We start from the raw sequence: 21,154 nt of genomic DNA on the forward strand, positions 1-21,154 counted from the left end.
TTCCAATCTTTATGGTCAAGAATAGCACATATGTCCTTGGGGTCAGGCATTTCCTGTTGGTTGGGCCAGAGCCCCTCAGTTTGGCCAAAGGGCCTCAGCTTGTCACAGCTGCCAAGCCTGCACCACCATCCCACGCCTTCTGCACAAAATAAAAATTACTGCAATGCAGAGACAGATCCTAAACGCCTTCAAAGTTAGACCATCCGCCCTAAGATGGGAAGGCACAGAAGCTAAAGGCTTTCATGCAGGTGCTTACTCATCCATATTTTACATTTAACTGAAATAGAATATTCTACCTGATGCACAGAAAATCGTTCTGTTCAAGATTTTTTTTCTTTGCTCTGCCCGCATCATCTACCACCACTATCTGTGTACAGCCTCAGTGATTCTTATCTAGCAACTGGGCAGTCCTCAGAAGAATTCAGATAACTCCTCAGCGTGCTTCCCAGGTAGCACTAGTGGTGAAGAATCTGCCTGCCATTGCAAGAGGACCCAGGAGACACAGATTCGATCCCTGGGTCAGGAAGATCCCTTGGAGAGGGAAATGGCTACCCACTCCAGTATTCTTGCCTGGGAAATCGCATGGACAGAGCAGCCTGATGGGCTGCAGTCCATGGGGTCGCAGAGTCAGACATAACTGAGCACACACACGCACACACACAATTCCTCAGCAGCTGGCTCCAATGTCTGTACTTCATGGAATCATACACTTGGGAATCCCTGTGCTGAAACTCCTTCCACAGACAGGAAAGAGGCTCAGAGAGGGAAAGCGACCAGATCTGAGACTGAAAGACAGTTTGCTAGAAAAGTTACAGCCAGAATCTCACTCTTCTAATGGCTTCTCCAGTGATCTTTCCATCTCTTTAACATAAAACATCACTTCAAGAACAGCCAGATACATTTGGGGTGTATACTTACTTGTCTTTTCCCCCCACACTATTTGTCAGAACCAGTTTAACAGAACCAATAGGATGTGTATAGAGAGAGTTACTATACGGAATTGGCTCGTGTGCTTATGGAGACTGGCAAGCTCCAAACTCTGCAGGGTGGGCCAGCAGACGAGACTTGGGAGAACTGATGCTGCAGTTCCAGTCTGACGGCTGTTTACTGGAGAGCCCCTCCTTGCTCGGGGGGACTCCGATTTTTGCTCTGTTCAGCTGACTGGAAGAGCCCCACCCACATCACGGTGGCCAGTCTGCTTTCCTCAAAGTTTGTTGCGGCTGTAGTTGTTTAGTCACTAAGTCACGTCTGACTCTGATTCGTTTGTGAGCCCATGGACTATATAGCCCACCAGGCTCCTCTATCCATAGGATTATCCCAGGCAAGAATACTGGAGTGGATTGCCATTTTCTTCTCCAGGGGATCTTCTCCACCCAGGGATCAAACCCATGTCTCCTGCATGGCAGGCGAATTTTCTACCACTGAGACACCAGGGAAGCCCAGTTATGTGACTTCTCAAAGTTTACCAACTTAAAGGTTAACCTCATCCAAACACTCTGTCACAGAAACACCCAGAATAATGTTTGACCAAATATCTGTGTACCTGCTGGCCCAGCCAAGTTGATGCATAAAACTAACCATCACACCGTGGCTAAAAAACAGTCTGCAATAATCCCATCCTATGTGGACATTTACTCATGAAAACATCTTATTTTTCATAAAAACTATTATTATATACAGAGAGTGAAACAGAGTCTCAGGGTATATGCAGTGTAGAAGGCAAGTGGGGGAAGAATCAAAATCAATCTTAATTAAAGATCTACAGACACATGTATGTATATAGGCATCCCTCCCCCATAGCAGAAAGAGATGCAATTTAATAATCTATTTCACTGAAGGACAAAAGAGAACACAGACTTAGAATGCACAGCGGGGAGATTGGGAAATATGGGAGTTGTTAACAAACAGCTTTGTTCTGGGAGAGTTGAAGCTGGAATCCCTTGTTAAGGTTATTTGATGGGGTCAGGTGACCTCAGGAAGTCTTTTCCAACCCAAATTATTCTGTGATCATATTCTACTGGAATGACTAGCCATCAAGAGAATGTTAATCACAGTGAATAGGGAGAGAAGAATGTTGGGACCAAAAGGTTTGAGGCACACATTCAATCACCTGAGTTTCCCACTGCAAATTCAACAAGAAAAAGAGCCCTTCCAATTATCTGCCTAAAATAACCATTTGGTGTCACTGATGAAGAATGGCTGGCATGTTTCAGACCAGTTCATTTCAGCAGTGGGTGACACCTCTCCATATAACCTGCCAAGGTGTCTTCCAATGAAGAGAAAGCAAGAATAAACATGGTAGTGATGTCACCTAATCCTTCAGTGTTTCTGCCTAAGAAAACTTTAAACCCCGTAGTTAGACTGTTTTCAGCATAAAGTGAAACATTTACATACACTTAACTACACCTTTTAAAAATTCACTTACTTGTGTTACTCTTATTTCCTCACAAATAACAGTATCAGCAAAACCAAGATCATAGAAAATTTTAAGACACAATCCAGTTTCTTCAAATGTGGCAAAAACAACAACAACAAAAAAAATGGTAGCAAAAATAGCAAAATACAAAAGGAGAAAAACATACAAGTTAAAACACTTGGAATGTATCACCCAACCTCAATATATAGACCTTATTTGTATCCCAAATAAACAAACTACAAAAACAAAGTATAACACAACTGTGAACTTGTGAATGAGGGTTACTTATTTGATATTGAGGAATTACTCTTGTGGTTTTGAGAAATACATAAGAAAATATTTACAGGTGAAATGCTATGTCTGGAATTTGCTTTATTTGAAGTGATATGTCTGGAATTCCAGGACGGAGGGGAGTATATACAGATGAAATAAGATGGGCATACCCTGATCTCTGTTGAAGCTGGGTGGTAGGAGATCTGATTTTACTTCCGCATTCACTAGAAAGCTTATTAATAAAGTTTAAAAACAAAACATAAATCATTTTTTTCCCTGAAATTTAAGGTTGCTTATATTCATTTAGGGCTTCCCAGGTGACACTAGGGGTAAAGAACCTGCCTGCAGTAAGAGATGCAGGTTCCACCCCTGAGTCAGGAAGATCCCCTGGAGGAGGGCACGGCAACCCACTCCAGTATTCCTGCCTGGAGAATCCCATGGACAGAGGAGCCTGGGGTCAGACACGACTAACGTGACAGCACACACCTGTATTTGTTTACATTCTGAGCAGACCATAATAAAATGTCAGTAACTTCCACCAAAGGATTAGTCTGTGTTTTACAAAGTGTGCCAAGTCAGGAGTGATTACAATCCTTAATACTGAATAGAGCTCATGGGTATGGAGAGGAGAGGCAGAAGGGAAAAGATGAAAGAAAATGCAAGTTTCATGATTTTGAATCTCTCCTTTTTTTCCTATTTAAGAAATAGAGGAACAGCTGTTATATACAAAATAGAATCAGAAAACTGTTTCTGGAAAAAAAAAAAAAGAAAAAGAAAACTGTTTCTGCTTTCATCTACTTGCATTTTCCCAAGAACTCAAAGAAGGAGTTCTTAACACCACAGCCAGTGCTTGTTTCTTTCCACCATTAGTTCAGCCACTCTACACTCAAGAGGGAAGAGGAGGGAAATCCCTGGCAGTCCAGGGGTGAGGAGTCTGCAGTCTTACTGCCAAGGTCCTGAGTTCAGTCCCCAGTCGGGGAACTAAAATCCCACAAACCAAGTAGCGAGGCCAAAAATGGGGGTGGGGTGGTGGTGCCTGGGAATGGAGAAAATAAACCTGGCTGGGGGCCCTGGCTGTGACAGCTCTGGTAGAGGAATGCTTTATCCCCAGGAAAGTCAGGCCGACGAACCGATGCAATGGTCCAACAGATGAAGTACATCAGTAACTGGTCATCTCCAGAATGGTCTCCTAAGGCAGGTGTCTCCAACTGCTGGGATCTAACACCTGATGATCTGAGGTGGAGCAGATGTAATAATAATAGAAATAAAATGCATAGTAAATGTAATATGCTTGAATCATCCTGAAACCAACCTTCCCCCGCCCCTCCCAACCCCACACTGCCTGGGTCCATGGAAAAATTGTCTCCCACAAAGCTGGTCCCCGGGGGACCACTGTTCTAAGGGAATTTTTAAAAAAAATGTGTGTAGATGAAAAGAAAGCTAATACTCTAGTGATTTATGAAAATGTTATCTCCATGAGATGTACCCTGGCAGGAACAGAATTACTTTAGTAGCCCAAACTGAGGACTTTTAAGTTGTGTCCTTCTCAGGGAACCACTAAGGATGCCATCCAAATATGCTCGAGATAGCACATTACAGAGAGAACAGCTAGAAGAGATCATGTTCCCACTTCATGTTGGAAACTAAAGGCTTGCAGATAGTTTCCATCTTAACCAAGAGTACACGGTAAGTCTGCGGTGCATGGAAGCAATGACAGGACACAACCTTCATCCAAGCAGTGGGGCATCTGTCTCAAGGAGGAGGTCAGAGTGTCCAGGGCCCCCTCATAGCTTGAACATCACAGTTCCTAAGTCAACCATCAGGCCCAGGCTGTTTGGGTTCCTTCTGTCCGTTTACCTCCAGCTCCTGGCATTTCCTGGAGAGAACAGTAGTCCTAAACAAGCTTGTAAACAGAACAATCCTATTTTTCTTAGGCCTGGGTTCTTAGCCTGAGGGCCCTGAGAGTCCATGAACTCTGGATACCTTACATGAATGTGTTTGCAGAACCTCTCTTCTGATGAGAGAGCCCATAGCTTTCCCTCAGGCTCTGAAAGGATACAGGACGCAAAAACAAAGCAAAATCCCTGATATAAACCTCTACTAAGAGGATTCATGATGCATTCCTATCATTTCAGAAAACATCCAGAGCAGTTTTGGGTAAGGGGAATAATAGCAGTTTCACTACTACAGGCCACAAGATCTTCTGGTGGGCAGGCACAGGAGATGATAGCGACAGTAAACCCCAAATCAGGCACAAACAACACATCAGTGTGTCTCCAAAAGGATGGGGCAGAATGAGGCACATGGCAAATGCAACTTGCTTGATCCAATTGGCTGGTTTAGTCTGTGTGTGCTTAGTCACTCAGTCGTGTCCAACTCTTTGCGACCCCAGGGACTGTAGCCCGCCAGGCTCCTCTGTCCATGGGAATCTCCAGGCAAGAATACTGGAGTGTGTTGCTGTGCCCTCCTCCAGGGGATCTTCCCAACCCAGAGACTGAACCCAGATCTCCCACATTGTAGGTGGATTCTTTACCAGCTGAGCTACCAGGGAAGCCCTGGTTTAGTCTAGCATCCTGTATGACAGATGAGTCAGGCAACAGGGACCCAGAAAGGGTAAGTGAATTACCCACGAATGCACCAGTTGAGAACAGACAGGAGCCTAAATCCCTGGCATCTCAACTTGTGTTCTAATCCCCTTTCTGCTCAACCTAGCATTGCCTGTGGTGCTTGGCTGACATACTCAGGCTGGCAACTTGGCATCAGTAGTTCATCTGCTTTTCATGTCCTGATCGCTTGTGTTTCATGGCAGGTGCACTGAGAGGATGTTCACTTGCTCTTCCAGCCTCTAACACCCTGCCTCTCTGGGACGTGGCCAATATAGACACGTTTGACCCTGGGTTTATGGCTCCCATCAGCAGCTTATTTGGGCAGTGAGTCAGAGCACGTTAATCAAGCCATAACCTACCCAGGACACAAAACGCTTTGTTCGTTAATCCTTCTGTTCTCAAAAGAAAAGGAATTTAAATCTGGCCAAAGTCACCAACTCATTCCTAACACATCATCAGAGTGTTCGCAAAGTCATCCTGCCTGCAAATACATAATAACATGGAAATAGCCATGTGAAGAAGGGAGTTCTGGGATAAACTCGAAATCCTCAATACGAAGAGCCCGGGTCACATGAAAGGACCATTAAGGAAGGGTATCACCCACCCATACTCATCCAACATGGCCCATGACTACAGATACAGTTTCTCAGACTCACCCTCTTTTCTATCATTATCTTTTGGCTTGTTTTAATAGCTCTGCATTCTGTGTGGAGGGTGGTGCTGAAGTGGGCCAGGTGGCAGGAGCAAGCCAACCATAACCTAAGGGAAGAGACTCCATCCACAGATGAGAGGATCACACGTGTTTTTGTTGAACATTTCTTTAAAGGATCCACCATTTTGCAGATAAGGAAAATGAGGACCAGAGAAGATAAATGCCTTGTCTGAATTCACAAACACGGAGTTGGTGGCAGAACTGGGACTACCACTCGGGTTCCCCGATTCCTTTCAAGTACCATCTGCCCTGCACCAGACTCTCCCAACCAGCTCTGCCATATTCACGGGTTTAGTGCTCTGGCTTTGCTGACAGCACTCACTGACACTACCTTCTTTCTTCCTATTTTTCTTGTTCTCTTCTGGATTCTTGCTTCCCCCGCTCAACGCTATCACCCCCAGATATTGATTTTTAAATAGCTTTCCTCTAAAAAACATAGAAGATATTCTTCAAACTTAAATTCATGTGATCCTCAGAAATTATCTCCAAATTAACAGATTTTAGATTACCTACTGTCTTCCTTAGAAAAAAAAGACATCTTGTTGCCCAGAAAAAAGCAGTCATTCTGAATTAACATTGACTTAATGGAAGTGTTATGGTAAAACAATGAATACTTCTATGTCTTTGGTACAGCATTTGAGAAAGAAGGCATCATAAAAGACAGAGAGACAGCTGGAGAGAAAAGAATACCTATGGAGCATCAACCTGAACAACTGGTACTATGTCATTTTCAAAGAATTTTAGGGAGTTCCCTGGTGGACTTGTGGCTAGGATCCAGCACTTCCACTGCAGAGGCCAGAGGTCAATTCCTGGTCCGGAAACCATCCCACGTGCCATGCAGTGTGGCCAAAAGGCAAAAAAATTAAATTAAAAATTTAAAAGAGAATCTTAATAGAGTATTTCCATCATGCAATTAAAAATATTTTTTAAAGACTCAAAAATTCAAACTATGAATGAAACACTTTCATTGAAAGGAGAGACTTTTTCTTCTGCAGAGACTTTCCTTCCTTTTCATTTTTTAAATGCCTAAAGCCAGTTATCAAACAATATTATATTTCTTTCTGCAGAGCCAACAGGTCTTACAAGCTACTGGGAAAAGCAGGGCTGGGCTCAGTGAGCCCTGATCAGTTTTAACCTCATCACCACACACATCAGTTTCCTAGTGAACCATGGTCTTCCCAGGTGTGTACCATCTCAGAAGATCACAGTCATTGCTAACACTGAGTCTGGCTCCTATCAGCTATAATTTTCCATCTTCCAATCCAATATTCAGTCTCTACTATGATCTCCCATCAACACTGGAATGTGCATAGTCGAGATGCAATAAATGACTACAGAAATCCTGTTGAGATGCTGTCCTTGGAATTCTCTCATATCTTAGCATCCACTGTTCTAGGCTTCACCACTTCCCTCAGCACCCTGCTTCTCTTATCTCCCAACAGGTCGACTCCCATGTTTCTCTTTGCATTTTCTTCCCCCTCTCCTCTCAATCACGTTACGCGCTTCCCCCAGTTTTCAGGAAATACCTCCTCTGTCCAGAGACCCCCACGAATACAAAACTCTCCCCCCAACCCCTGACCTGTATTCCAGATCCATATTTCTAATGGTGCATCAAGCATCAGAGCTGAGGAGCTCCAATGTCCCTTCCGTACTGAAGCGCTGTATGTCACATGGGACTCGGAACGCGGGGCCAGGGGGCGGGGGGCGGCGGGGATGGGCAGTCCAAACTGGAAGGAAAGCACCGGTAACGGCAGCAACAGATCTGGCTGCAAACAGAAGTTTGTCACTTATACAGTCTATGCTCCTAGGATGGCTGTTCACCAAATTGAGTCTTACTTTTCTCATCTATACAATGAGAGCAACAAGTTACCTTGAAAGGTTGTTGAAAACTCGAAGGGAATTTCCATTTGGAAAGGATCTGGCCCTCCTCATATTGAAAAACATTAGTTCTCCTTCCAAATCTCTGTTACAAATCAGCTGCCCATTTCTGTTAAAAGCCTCTTTGTTCTTACTCATCAGGTTTAAAACCCTGGAGTCAACTTTGGCCCCTCCCCTCACCCCTTTCAATCCAATCAGCTGCCAAGTCCTTCCTTTTCAATTCTCTCCTCTATTTTCCCTTATTACTGTAGTAGATGCTTCCAGATGCATCTTAAAACATAGTTGCCACTCCATTTACCATTCACCATTCTCTTGCTCAGAAACCTCTGACTGTGCCATTCTGTCTAGAGAAGCAGAGAAGTGCAAACTCCAAGCCCTGGACAATGTAGCTGAAAGCGCTAACCTCTCCCTGACTTCTGCCAGCTAACCTCAGCCAAAAAGGCATGATTCAAGCCTTCCCAAAAGGCACCTTGTGTTTCTTCTCTCTCACTGGGCTGTTCTCTCTCAAGAAACAAGTCTCTCCTTTTCTAGTGGGAAGCAATAATGGTAGTGGTTAAAAGCTCAGATGGTACTCTAGGATGACCTAGAGTGGTGGGAAGGGGTTATGGGGAGGGAGGTCCAAGGGAGAAGAGATACATGTATACATATAGCTGATTGACTTCATTGTACAGCAGAAACTAACACAACACTGTAAAGCAGTTATACTCCAATAATCAAAGGAAAGCTCAGATTCTGGAGCCAGACCACCTATGTGAATCCAGTCTCTAGCTCAATGTCTTTGAGCCTGGGCTTTTTCATCTACAAAATGAGAGAAACAACTGGGTCTACCTTCTCAGACTAGTGTTAAATGCTCAAGGAGAATTATTATTATCTCACTTTGTATATGATTCTTTAGGGTACTCTTATTTCATTCTGCCTAACTCTTGAGAGTCCCTTGGACAGAAAGGCTATCAAACCAGTCAATCCTAAAGGAAATCAGTCCTGAATATTCATTGGAAGGACTGATGCTGAAGCTGATGCGAAGAAATGACTCATCAGAAAAGACTCTGATGCTGGGAAAGATTGAAGGTAGTAGTAGAAGGGGATGACAGAGGATGAGATGGTTGGATGGCATCATGAGTTTAAGCAAGCTCTTGAAGTTGGTGATGGACAGGGAAGTCTGGCATGCTACAGTCCATGGAGTCCATGGAGTTGCAAAGAGTTGAATATGACTGAGTGACTGGACTGAACTGAATGTTAGTTTTAAAAATATAATCATAGTTATAAGTTGTACCTTATTGTTTGCCCTCTCTCCCTCCCTCCCACTCCCAAATGTAAGTCCTGGTGGGAACACACTGCTTAATACAATTCCATGATTCCCCACAAAATGAGCCTTCAAATAGTTCTCCAATACAAAAGTTTATTGTATTGAGGTATAGTTGATTTACAATGTTGTATTAATTTCTGTTGTACAGCATAGTGACTCACTTTATATATATATAAGGCTTCCCATATATAATGGGAATAGTGGTAAAGTGGTAAAGAATCTGCCTGCCAATGCAGGAGAGACATAAAAAATCCAGGTTTGATCCCTGGGTTGGGAAGATGCCTGGAGGAGATTCACTCCAGTATTCTTGCCTAGAGAATCCCATAGACATAGGAGCCTGGGGGGGCTACATTCCATAGGGTTTCAAAGAATCAGACATGAATGAAGTGACTTAGCATGCATGCTAAGCATCACACACACACACATATATAATATACATGTGTATATATATATATATACCATATATATACACATACATTATTTTTCAAAATCTTTTCCATTATGTTTTACTACAGGATACTGTATATAGTTCTCTGTGCTATACAGTAGGATCTTTTAGTTTATTCATTCTCTATATTAGACTATATATATATATATTCATTCTGTATATATTATATTACATCTGCCATTCCCAAACTGTCAAATAGTTCTTTAAATGGATAAAGTTAGAGCTAATTATTTCCTTCCTCAGTCTCAAAATGAAGGACTAATAGGACCAGGAAATCTAGTGATCTGGCCAAGATTATGTTAGGCAGAGAGCCCTGGAAACAAGCTAGCTGTCCTAACTGGATCCAGTAACCTGTCAGCACCAGGAGCCAAGCATGCTTAATTATCTTGCTACACAGGTAGATATGAGAGTGGTGATTAGCTTCAAAAGTTAGAACCTTCTCAAAAGAGAATCCCGAGTCCCATGGCCAAATGACAGCAGCCCTTGTTGGCATCGAATAGTCTTGTGCGTGTCCTGCCTCCTCTCCAAGGCTTCAACAAGCAACTTAACAGTTGCTAATACAGAGAAGAGGTGGCCTAGAGCTGTGTGTGGATCCGTGGTTGTTCCTGGGCTCTCCTAGTCGGACAGGACAACTGCTTCTCTCCCATCCCTGCAGGAAAGACAGGACTAGAACCAACAGAAATTAAATGAGGATGAGAAAAGATCAACATTCAACTTTTACAAAGTAGTCAGGAGACTAAATAAAAAGTTGCTTGGGAGGAGAGGGCAACAGGAAGCACCATCAAATACAGGAGAAATCTGTATTCAATATTTATTATTAGAGCGTCTACTCAGACCAGAGTTTATTCTCCAGCAGTTTTCATGGGCTTTGGGATTCTGTTTTGTTTGCTGGCTCTGACAGGAAGGATCCGCATATCTTGATTTCTCTTCTCACTTATAGTCATCAGCCTACAGAAACCCTTTCCTGCTGCTGCTGCTGCTGCTGCTAAGTCGCTTCAGTCGTGTTCAACTCTGTGCGACCCCATAGACAGCAGCCTACCAGGCTCCCCCATCCCTGGGATTCTCCAGGCAGAACACTGGAGTGGGTTGCCATTTCCTTCCCCAAGGCAGGAAAGTGAAGTAGCTCAATTGTGTCTGACCCTCAGCGACCCCATGGACTGCAGCCTACCAGGCTTCTCCGTCCAGGGGATTTTCCAGGCAAGAGTACTGGAGTGGGGTGCCATTGCCTTCTCCAAACCCTTTCCTAAGGGTCCATAATTAAGCTATGAGACAAACATAGGCTCTTAAAGCAGTTTTTTAAATGGGTATGTGCCACTTAGGAAGTAGGTGACCAGAAATATTTACTAATCCACTAATTCAGTCAACAAATGCAAGTACCTATGAGGGAATGGGGAAACAGAAATAAAACAGTTCCTATGGTAACTGCCCCCAAGGCTGTGGCCACCATATGGTTAAATTTAATTGGCATTTACCTTATTAAAAAAACAGTAGGGGACTTCCCTGGTGGTCCAGTGGTTAAGAATTCACTCACCAATGCAGGAGATTCAATCCCTGGTCTGGTTCCCCATGCCTCAAGGCAACTAAGCTGGCGGCCACAACTACTGGGCCTGTGGTCTAGAGCCTGGGAGCCACAGCTACTGAAGCCCAGGCACCTAGAGCCTGCACTCCACAACAGAAGCCGCCACAATGAGAAACCTGGCCACCACAGCTCGCGAGCAGCCCCTACCAGCCGCAACCAGAGAAAGCCATATGCAGCAAAGAAGACAGCACAGCCAAAAATACAGGAAACAAATAATTTTTTTTTAAGTAGGGGAGCATTACTTCAAGTTTGTTTCACACTATCTGTCTTCATTTCTGGGGTAAACCTGTTTTATATTAAAGTAGATCTGGTATACTTCTCAAAAAGAAAAATATAAGAAAAGTTCATATATATGAAAATATATCAAGAGAATGAGAACCTAAGCTGGGAGAAAATATCTGCACAACACATATCTGATAAAGGACTATTATCCAAAATATACAGAGAATTCTTAAAACTTAACAGTAAGAAAATGAGTAACTTAATTTAAAAATAAGCAGGGATTTCCCTGGTGGTCCTGTGGTTAAAACTCCACACTTTCAATGCAGAGGCCACAGGTTTTCTTATGTCACTATGGAACTGTAAATTAATGATATACTACTGAAGAATTGATGCTTTTGAATTGTGATACTAGAGAAGACTCTTGAGTTCCTTGGACAGCAAGGAGATCAAACCAGTCAATCCTAAAGGAAATCAACCCTGAATATTCCTTGGAAGGACTGATGTTGAAGCTGAAGCTCCAATACTTTGGCCACCTGATGTGAAGAAATGACTCATTGAAAAGACCTTGATGCTGGGAAAGATTGAAGGCAGGAAGAAAAGGGGATGACGGTGGATGAGATGGTTGGATGGCATCACCAACTCAATAGACTTGCATTTGAGCAAGCTCTGGGAGATGGTGAGATACAGGGAGACCTGGCCTGCTGCAGTCCACCAGGTTGTAAAGAGTCAGACATGACTGAGCGAATGAACAACCACCACCACCTATTAGAACAGCAAAACAGCCAAAACATTGACAACACTTTATACTGGTGAGGATGTATAAGAACAGGAACTCTTATTCACGGCTGACAAAAGAGGCAAAATGACACAATCACTCTGAAAGAGAATTTGTCAGTTTCTTAGAAAACTAAGCATGTTATGTTTTTGTTCAGTCACCCAGTCGTGTCCGACTCTCTGTGACCCTATGGACTGCAGAGGGACAGGCCTCTCTGTCCCTCACCGTCTCCTGAAGTTTGCTCAAGATCATGTCCATTGCATTGGTGAAATCTAGCAATTGTATGCCTGGCTATTTATGCAAGTAAGTTGAAAACTTACGTCTCCACGAATGGAAGTTTATGGGAGCTTTATTCATAATTGCCAAAACTTAGAAGCAACCGAGATGTCCACAGTAGGTGAATGGATAAGCTGTGGTACATTCAAACGATATTATTCGGAGTTAAAAAGAAATGAGCTATCAAATCATGAAAAGACACAGAGAGCATATGGGAACTCTCTGTATTTTCTGCTCAATATAGTTGTGAGGGCTTTCCTGGTGGCTCAGTGGCAAAGAATTCACCTGCCAATGCCAGACCACCTGTTCAATCTCTGGTCTGGGAAGACCCCACATGCCACAGAGCAACTAAGCCAGGGTGCACAACAACTGAGCCTATGCTCTAGGACCCAGGGACTGCAGCTTCTGAAGGCCACCTCCCCCCCCAGAGCCCGTACTCCACAATAAGAGAAGGCACCGCAATAAGTCCATACACTGCAACCAAGAGCAGTCCTCCTCTCACCACAACCAGAGAAAATCCATGCAGCAACGAAGACCCAGCACAGCCAAAAATAGAAAAATAAAATAAAATAAAATACTGCCGTGCGCCTAAAAGTGCTCTAAAAAATAAAGTCTAAGGGACTTCCCTGGTGGCCCAGTGACTAAGAATCCACCTTGCAATACAGGGGTCACAGCTTCAGTCCGTGGTCGGGGAGCTAAGATCCCACATGCCACGGAGCAGCTACGCCTGGCTGCCACAACTACTGAAGCTCAAGCACTCTGGATCCCACAAGACACAACTAGAGAGTCTGTGCACCCCAAGGAAAGATCTCACCTGGCACAGCAAAGATGCTGCTTGCTGTAGCTAAGATCCAATGCAGCCAAATGTTTTTAAAATAATTTTTAAATTTTTAAAAATAAAATCCATTTAAAAAAAATGTATATGTACATATAAAAGGTCCTTTCCCCATCTAATATCATACATAAGCTACACCCTTTACCATATCTCTTTATAAAAAATTGGCAGGGCCATCATACTAGGAAAGCATCAAAGTGAAATGTTTTAAAGTATAATACATCGATTCGTTCAGCAATTTTTTTTTTTAACATGTACCATGTGCTACCCGTTACACTAAGTTCTGCCTTGTGGAGATTACATTCAGATGAAATACTTTCTAAAACCCACTGCTTTCAAAACTACTTACTGCTACCAGAAATCATTGTCAATACCGGCATGAGGGATTTTTTTTGCCCCTTAAGAGATTCTTTGAAATTCACCAAGGTTCTTACCTGTTGGAAAAAGTTGACTAACTGGAAAGGTGTTCTTCCCAGAGTGTCGTGTTTAAGCATGATCAAGCATCAGAGATGAGCTAACCTCCCAAATAGGCAGGACACTGAGACCAAAGTGATACGATTCTTATTAATAAAACCCAGAAAGAATGGTTCTTGTTTTGTAAGTCTGGATAAGATGCTGACAAAGTTCTGGGGAGAAAATATATTTCAAATGCCTCTCTGAATGAACGTAGGCTCTTTTCCCCTTTACACACATTTTAGCAAATTAGAGCTGTGTGCACATGACCCCGACTTGACATACACTGCAGGAAGGGGAAACTAGAGACCTGCAGGTGGTGCTCCACACATCTGACTGGAACATTGTTGCCAGCCTCTGGGTGTATTGTGCATGACTTGCTGAACAAGTGCAGGGACCCCAAGAACTGTGTCCATGCAAAGCTGCTTCAGTGACTCCTTGTGACCCTGTGGACTGTAGCTGGCCAGACTCCTCTGTCCATGGGATTCTCCGGCCAAGACTACTGGAGTGGGTTGCCATACCCACCTCCAGGGGAGCTCCCTGACTCAGGGACTGAACCCGAGTCTCTAGTCTCCTGCATTAGCAGGTGAGTTCTTTACCACTAGCACCACCTGGGAAGCCCAAGAACTGCCCTATCCTCATTTAAAATGACTGATGTGCTTTTAAGAACCCACACACACTGTGTTTGTACCAAGGCGTCCACAGCACTGTGGGGCCTTGAGGTCAGGGAAAAGGAGGCACAGTCAGCCTCAGGAGAAGGCAAAGCCATCTTGTGGCAAAGCCTCTTCACCCACAGAGGAGCAGCTGCTGATCTTTTTAACATTCCCATTAATACATGATACAATAAAACCCAATTCCATACCCCATACAAATCATGCTACTCTTCTCAGAGGTAAAAATAGAAGGAACTCTCTTCCTTCCTCATTCCAGCCCTTTTTCCACCCTCCCACCCCCACATATCTGCAGCAGCAGGGAAACCCTTCCAATTTTCTCTGATGTGCACCATAAAGGCCTCTCCGAGGAGATATGGCAGAAGGTGTGCATGACAGCAAGGGGGAAGTTACTGAACCTGTGACCCCACCCAGGCTGTGAAGTGAAAGTCCCTCAGTCGGGTCTGACTCTGCGACCTCATGGACTGCAGTCCATGGAATTCTTCAGGCCAGAATATTGAAGTGGGTAGCCATTCCCGTCTCCAGGGGATCTTCCCAACCCAGCGGTCGAACCCAGGTCTCCCGCATTGCGGGCAGATTCTTTACCAGCTGAGCCACCAGGGAGGCCCATCTACCCAACATCAATAAAACACCATCATCGTTTAGCACTGCTCAAGCTCATACAACTGAGCAATACCCAGATCTGCTCTCATTTATTTCCAGACGGTGCTTAATTTTTCAGGCAGTCTGGTGAAAAGGATGAAAATTATAATAACTAAGAAAATGACCCTCTGATCTCTCTTACAAACTGGCAACATGCAAATAATGTTTCATGCCTACACTTTTGCATTTTGAGTCATTTCCAGTTCATTACCAACTCACAATTCCTGAAAGTCCACCATATGCTGGGGTGTGTTCTGGACATGCAGTCCAGAGAATAGGCAAATGTTCCAGCACACGGTGGGGGCTCATTCAAGTCTACACTCATCAAGAAGACACTGAGCCTCAGGTATTTCAGGCAATGCCAAAGGTTAGAGGAGAGCCTGAATATAGCCTGGAGTGGTCAAGAAAGGCTACAGAAGGGGCAAAGGGTGAGACTTGCCTTGGAGGGAAGACAGAAAGAATTCAGATAATAGGCTGTGAGAAAAGGGGAAAGAATTCCAGGGAAACAGTTCTCTGCCCAAAGGTCTTATTATGGATTCTGAACCTGGTCTTTCCAAATGATGGCCACGGGATTATGAGGGTATAAAAATAACGAATGTATGAAAAACCCAAGCCTCTCACAGGAGATCCATTAGGATGCATTTAGAAGCCCAACAATATTCCAGGAAGGAAATCTGTAAAGTGAAGAACCTCAGAGGAAGAACACAGATCCACCAGTTTTCTCCCAGGGAAAACAAAGACACACCCGTTTCGAAAACAGACCTAAATTCCAGTCTATCTCCAGCATCTGGGACTCCAAGCAAGATCCCTAATTTCTCTCTGAGACCCAGTTTCCTCCTTTTTAGAACAGAGATGATTATAATATATAAATCATCCGATTAAGACAATGCATAGAAATTCTTTAGAGTAATAGCTAATACATAGATGTCCAATAAACAGTAATTCCTTCATCACATTAAAAAAAAAAAAAGCATAAAAAACAGGTGGCTCAGTGGTAAAGAATCCACCTGCCAAGCAGGAGATGTGGGTTCAATCCCTGGGTCAGATAGATCCCTTAGAAATCTATCATAAATGCCCACTCCAGGATTCATGTCTGGGAAATCCCACGGACAGAGGAGCCTGGCAGACTGCAGTCCATGGGGTCACAAAGAGTCAGATATGACTTAGCAACTAAGCAACAATAGTTGATACATTTTAAACATTCAATAGTAAATGTTTAAACGTTTAAACAGTAACTCTTGTCATCACATTAAAAAAAAAAAGCATTAAAAGCTTTCCAGTTAGAGATAAATGAGCAACTACAAAACTGCAATGTCTTTACAGAATGTTTGAAAGTCTGATCTGTCTTGAACTTCTATATGCCACATTTTAATCCTAGTAGACTGCTTGGGCTATAAAAGTCAAAGTGACGTGATGGGAGTCATTGGCTTAGTTGCAAACAGCAGGATGATCTTTGTAGCGCTACTTTCTAGAAAGCACAATGAACTTTCACAACTGAGAAGAAAATATCACCTCCAAGAACATGGCAAAAGTCACTGGTTATCCCCTTAGGATTAATCCATTCTATATCCTGCCTATAGAGTTTTAAAATTTAGGCTAGCTAAGACCCTATTCAACAACTCTTAATGAGTGTCTTTGTACTAGACTCTGTAACAGATCCATTTAGGGTCTCCAAACGCAAGAACAAAACGAAAAAGGCTAGATGCTTTAGAGTCACATCTGCAGTGAATCCTTATAGGTCTGTAAAAAGACTTCATCCTTTTCACATAAAGAGATAAATTAAGACGTATGTATTTTTTTCAGTTCTTTCACTCATTACTTCATTTAGTCATGTTTTTCAAATAGCATCCTCTGTGCACTTGTTAGGTTTAAAGTATAGGGTGCAGAGCCGTTGCCCTCAGGGATTTACATTTTGAAGGAGAGAAGGAGAACATTGACCTATCACAAGGCAGACCAGAGATGGGTATCCTTCAGAGGATGCAGAGTACAATGGGGATAAGATGGATTCTGACTGGGAGGTCTAGGAAGACTTCTGTAAGACTTCTGCACCAGCTGGGCTAGAATTTGGAGACAATAATCAGGGCAGGGCAGGGATGCCCAACAGGCATGGAGTTCAACTTGATGGAAACACACAGGTGGAAGAATGCTGCATCTCAGACTTAGGGAGCTGTTTGCTGCCAGAATGGATAGGTAATATGAGTGGCCCAGATCCAGTGGAGAACAGAGGTAGGTAAGCACTGAATTGTTAAGGGTTTTGAATGCCAAACTCTGGAGTTACCTTTCTGATTACATTAACACTACATACTATGTACTAAGAAACCTGTTAGGAAAGAGGTGGGGCAGGGCAGGGGGCGGGGGAGCTGTGCAGAATGAAGAAAAAGAAAAAAAGAAGTAGGAGCACAGATCAAAGGAAAAGCCCAAATGGCATTAACACAGGATCAGGCTCCAGACCTCTTAATGACATTGCCGGGTTTTGTTTTGTTTTTTCTCACTCTACATGAACAGGCAAGATCTTTCTTGCTTTATCATCTTTACCCAGCTTTTACCCGTTCTCCTTGCCTTAACTAGACATGAGAAATTGGGCAAATGTGTAGCTTCAGAGGAAATCCAAAGAGCTTTGAGGGGAAGGAGAGGAAATGTGATGCAACTCCATCATCCTTAGTCATGCAACCTTTGGCGAGGTCACCCTTCCCAGGCCAATTCAGTTCCATCACCAGTGCTTCTCAACCGGATTTCTTTCCATTCATTCCCTTAATCCCAGTCATTTTTGAAGGCCATCTATGTTCCCCTTTCTGTAAAAGGTAGCCTGACTTCCCATTTATGACCTTTGTTCACTATGGTATCATCATATTCTTCTTGGGGCCCAGTTAAACTTTGAATATCAAATTTCCCCCAGCAATAACCTCCAACACACACACACACACACACACACACACACACAGCCAATATGCTCCAATTGAAAATCTTCTAAATTCACAGAGCGTGTTCTCTTTATTTTGCCATCCTCATGTCTTCAGCCTCAACAACTGGGTTTTTCCCCCCTCCATTCTTAAGTCACTCCAGATGTCTCATCTCTTCCAGAGAAGCCAGTGGGAAGGGTTTGTTTTTCCCCACAAGCTATTTATATAGGAGACAGGGCTCTGTGCCTACATCATCAAGAGCCTTGGGTATCCCTGCCTTACCACCCAAATACCATCTTTAAAGATTCATTTGACTCTTAAAACATACGCCACATTAAATAATATCCCTATGTTGGCTTAAGAGAAGGCTTTCCTGGTAGCTGAGCAGGTAAAGTCAACGGAAATGCAGGAGACCCCGGTTCAATTCCTGGGTCAGGAAGATCTGCTGGAAAAGGGATAGGCTACCCACTGCTGTATTCTTGGGCTTTCCTGGTGGCTCAGAGGGTAAAAATACTTGTAGAGCAGTAAACTAAACAGAAGTAGGGGGCGAGGGTGGGGGTAGAAAGGAGAAACGGGCTGCTTAGGCGAGGGAGTTCAGGTACACAGCAGTAACACCTGGGCTGTGTTCAAAGTTTCCCACTCATCCATTACAGTAGCCATTATCCAACCGCCTTCACCACACCCTGAATCCCACGAGGGGAGGATAACGCCATCGGGGATGCAGAGTATTCAAGTCAACCCACAGGTAAAGGACAAACAGGCCAGCTATCAGAGCAAAGATAAACACCACCAGATTGAATCCAGCTCACGTAGCAAAGGGTGGGTGATTCATTATTTGGGGTAGGGACGGGGCGGTTAGGAAAAAGGAAAATCGGAAAGTCCCAGAGGAAGTAGCCATCCGATCTCGAAACGTGGCCATCAGGTACACTCAGCTGACTCTGTTGGCGCTGACTCTCCCCCTCAACCTCTTACTCGTCCTCTCCTCCCATCACGCTTCACACGGTGCCTCCACTGACAGTCCTCCGTCTCGGCATTCTCCCTGGGTGACGGTACAAGCCTGGCCACACCGGCGACGTGGGCGTTTCAGGGTGCAAAGTCTACCGGAGCTAAACGGCGGCGACCACTCCCAGGACGGCGAGCTGCTGCTGCCCCATCTACCCTCTCATCCCCATTGTGCCATTTGTCCAGTCTGATGGCAGCCCAAGCCGCTACTCCGAGTCAGGTTAGAATGCAGCTGAGAGGAAAAGGGAGTACACGTTTCACAAGGACCCGAGATGACCCGCTGGCCTTCCTCGGAGTCTCCCATCCCCACTGTCCATAGCCCCAAGTGGGGCTGGGGGCGCGGGGAGACACGGCGAGGGGGTGCAGTCGGTCCCCGTCCGCAGCTGCACACAAAGCCCTTCACCTTCTCCTTGCCTCCCAAGCTCCTCCCTGGGCTTCGTTTTTTTCCGAGGGTCTCGGATGCCCCCTTCGGTGGTCGGCGGGACGGTCTGACTGCCTCTCCAAACGCTGCCTCCTCGCTCGCTACTTAGCCTCATTCTCCCCGCCCCTCGCCACAGACCCCGAAAGGAGCTCGGTCCCGGCTTGGGGGGCCGTAAGTACACCCCCACCCTGCGCCCACAGTCCCGGGGCCCCTGCGCCCCGCGGGAACAGACAACGGTACAAGTTCGCCCAGCGGTACGGCCATCCGCTCCGGGGCGCACGCCCCATCCCCGCAGCAGTCCGGTCGGGTCCTGATCAGCCCCATCCCCGGGCGGCGTGGGAGCCCAGCCGCAGCCACGCTCCTACCTGCGCGGCGGCGGGCGCGGCAAGGGGCGAGGGCACCGCGCGCCCGGGCCCAAGCCCCGCGCCGCGGCGCGACTGCCCTTGTGCTGCTGCTGCGGCGGCGGCGGCGGCGGGTGCAGCGGCCGCGGGCTGGCTGGCAGACTGGCTGGTTGCCCGGCTGACTCCTCACTGGGGCTTCCTGTAGGGCTGGACAAAGGACATTTCCTGGGAGGAGCAGGGGAATGTTCCCAGCATGCCTCGATTTGTAGTTCCCGGGGACTTCCTGCCACCACGGCAGCGGGCGCCCGGGAGGCAGCCCCGGCCGGACTAGGACCCCGGGCCCGGAGGAGAGGCGCTCCCGCCTTCCCCGAAGCGCTCCCGAGAAGGGAGCGGCGGGAGGGTCGGACCCTGGGCTCGCGCCTAGCCTGCGGCTCGGGTGGGCGCCGGGCGCCCTAGTCCCGAGTAGAGTCCTGCCACTGATCTGTCGCTGTGTGCCGGGGAACTGCGATGGGAGAGGCCCTTTTTTTTTAAGAAATGAAGACGTTGGGGATGGGTTCGCTTTAGGTCAACTGGGTTTTTTTAAATAGATTTTCTTTTTTCTGTTTTAAGTCACCGGAATGCTGCTGGGGGCGAATGAACGAAGTTGACTGCTCACCAGGAATTCAGATTCCTTAAGATCTTGGCGCTTCATCCTTAAAACCAGAAGAGCTGATTGTTCCCAGATCCTGACCCAGTGGCATTCCTCCCTGCGATGTTGGCCTTGTCCCAGGCATCTTTTCAAGAAAAGTAATTCAACTAAGAGATTAAAAACAAACTACATGAATTAACTCTAAGACACGTAAAAACCCATGTGCTCTTGAATGAGGAACTTGCTGGGCTCTCTGCTTATCTTTTCCTTTCACCTTTTAGGATTCGGTTTCCTGGGTTCTACAAAACGGTCGTGGTGGCCACTGTAGAGCCTGTGAAGGGGTTAGGGAAGGAGGAGGTTGCCTACAACAGAGAAACTGCTTTCAGACTATCAAGGGTCTGTAACATCCTCCACAAATTCCTATGTAATTCCCAGGAACCTCTTGGGAAAATCAAGGAAGGGCCACTTAGAGATTACATGACTGGCCACAGGCATGGAATGGGCTGGATTAATTTAAGGTGTAGAACTGATGCGAAGCATGAAGATATGCTTGCTTCCCTTCCAGGAGCTCCTGTTGCATGGCACTGAGTCCATTATCCACCTAAATGAACGGTGCTGTGATCCTCGAATTTTCCATTCCCTACAAATTACTATTCCTTAACGGTTTGCAGTCTGGTAACATTCCAGTGAAAGCGTGCCCCTCTCCCAAAAGATATATTGGTGATGATGGTTTGGCAAATCTGTCGACCTTTTCTAGGGTTCAGCTTGGG

At 45.2% G+C, this 21,154-nt stretch overlaps 1 protein-coding gene and 1 long non-coding RNA gene across 2 annotated transcripts in view; one reads left to right on the plus strand and one right to left on the minus strand.

Moving 5' to 3' along the window:
• ZNF697 (zinc finger protein 697) overlaps positions 1-19,956 on the minus strand; it is a 33,988-nt gene extending 14,032 nt beyond the window's left edge. The window contains exon 1 of the mRNA XM_069602230.1: positions 19,781-19,956. The gene's annotated coding sequence lies outside the window, so the exon portion shown is untranslated. The remainder of the gene's footprint in view (positions 1-19,780) is intronic.
• On the plus strand, positions 18,927-20,583 carry LOC138446875 (uncharacterized). Its single transcript, XR_011259587.1, has 2 exons — positions 18,927-19,586; positions 20,366-20,583. It is a non-coding gene; the product is annotated as an uncharacterized lncRNA (long non-coding RNA).
• The last annotated feature ends 571 nt before the right edge of the window (positions 20,584-21,154 follow it).

The sequence above is a fragment of the Ovis canadensis genome, chromosome 1 (assembly GCF_042477335.2).
Source record: "Ovis canadensis isolate MfBH-ARS-UI-01 breed Bighorn chromosome 1, ARS-UI_OviCan_v2, whole genome shotgun sequence".
Classification (NCBI taxonomy): domain Eukaryota; kingdom Metazoa; phylum Chordata; class Mammalia; order Artiodactyla; family Bovidae; genus Ovis; species Ovis canadensis.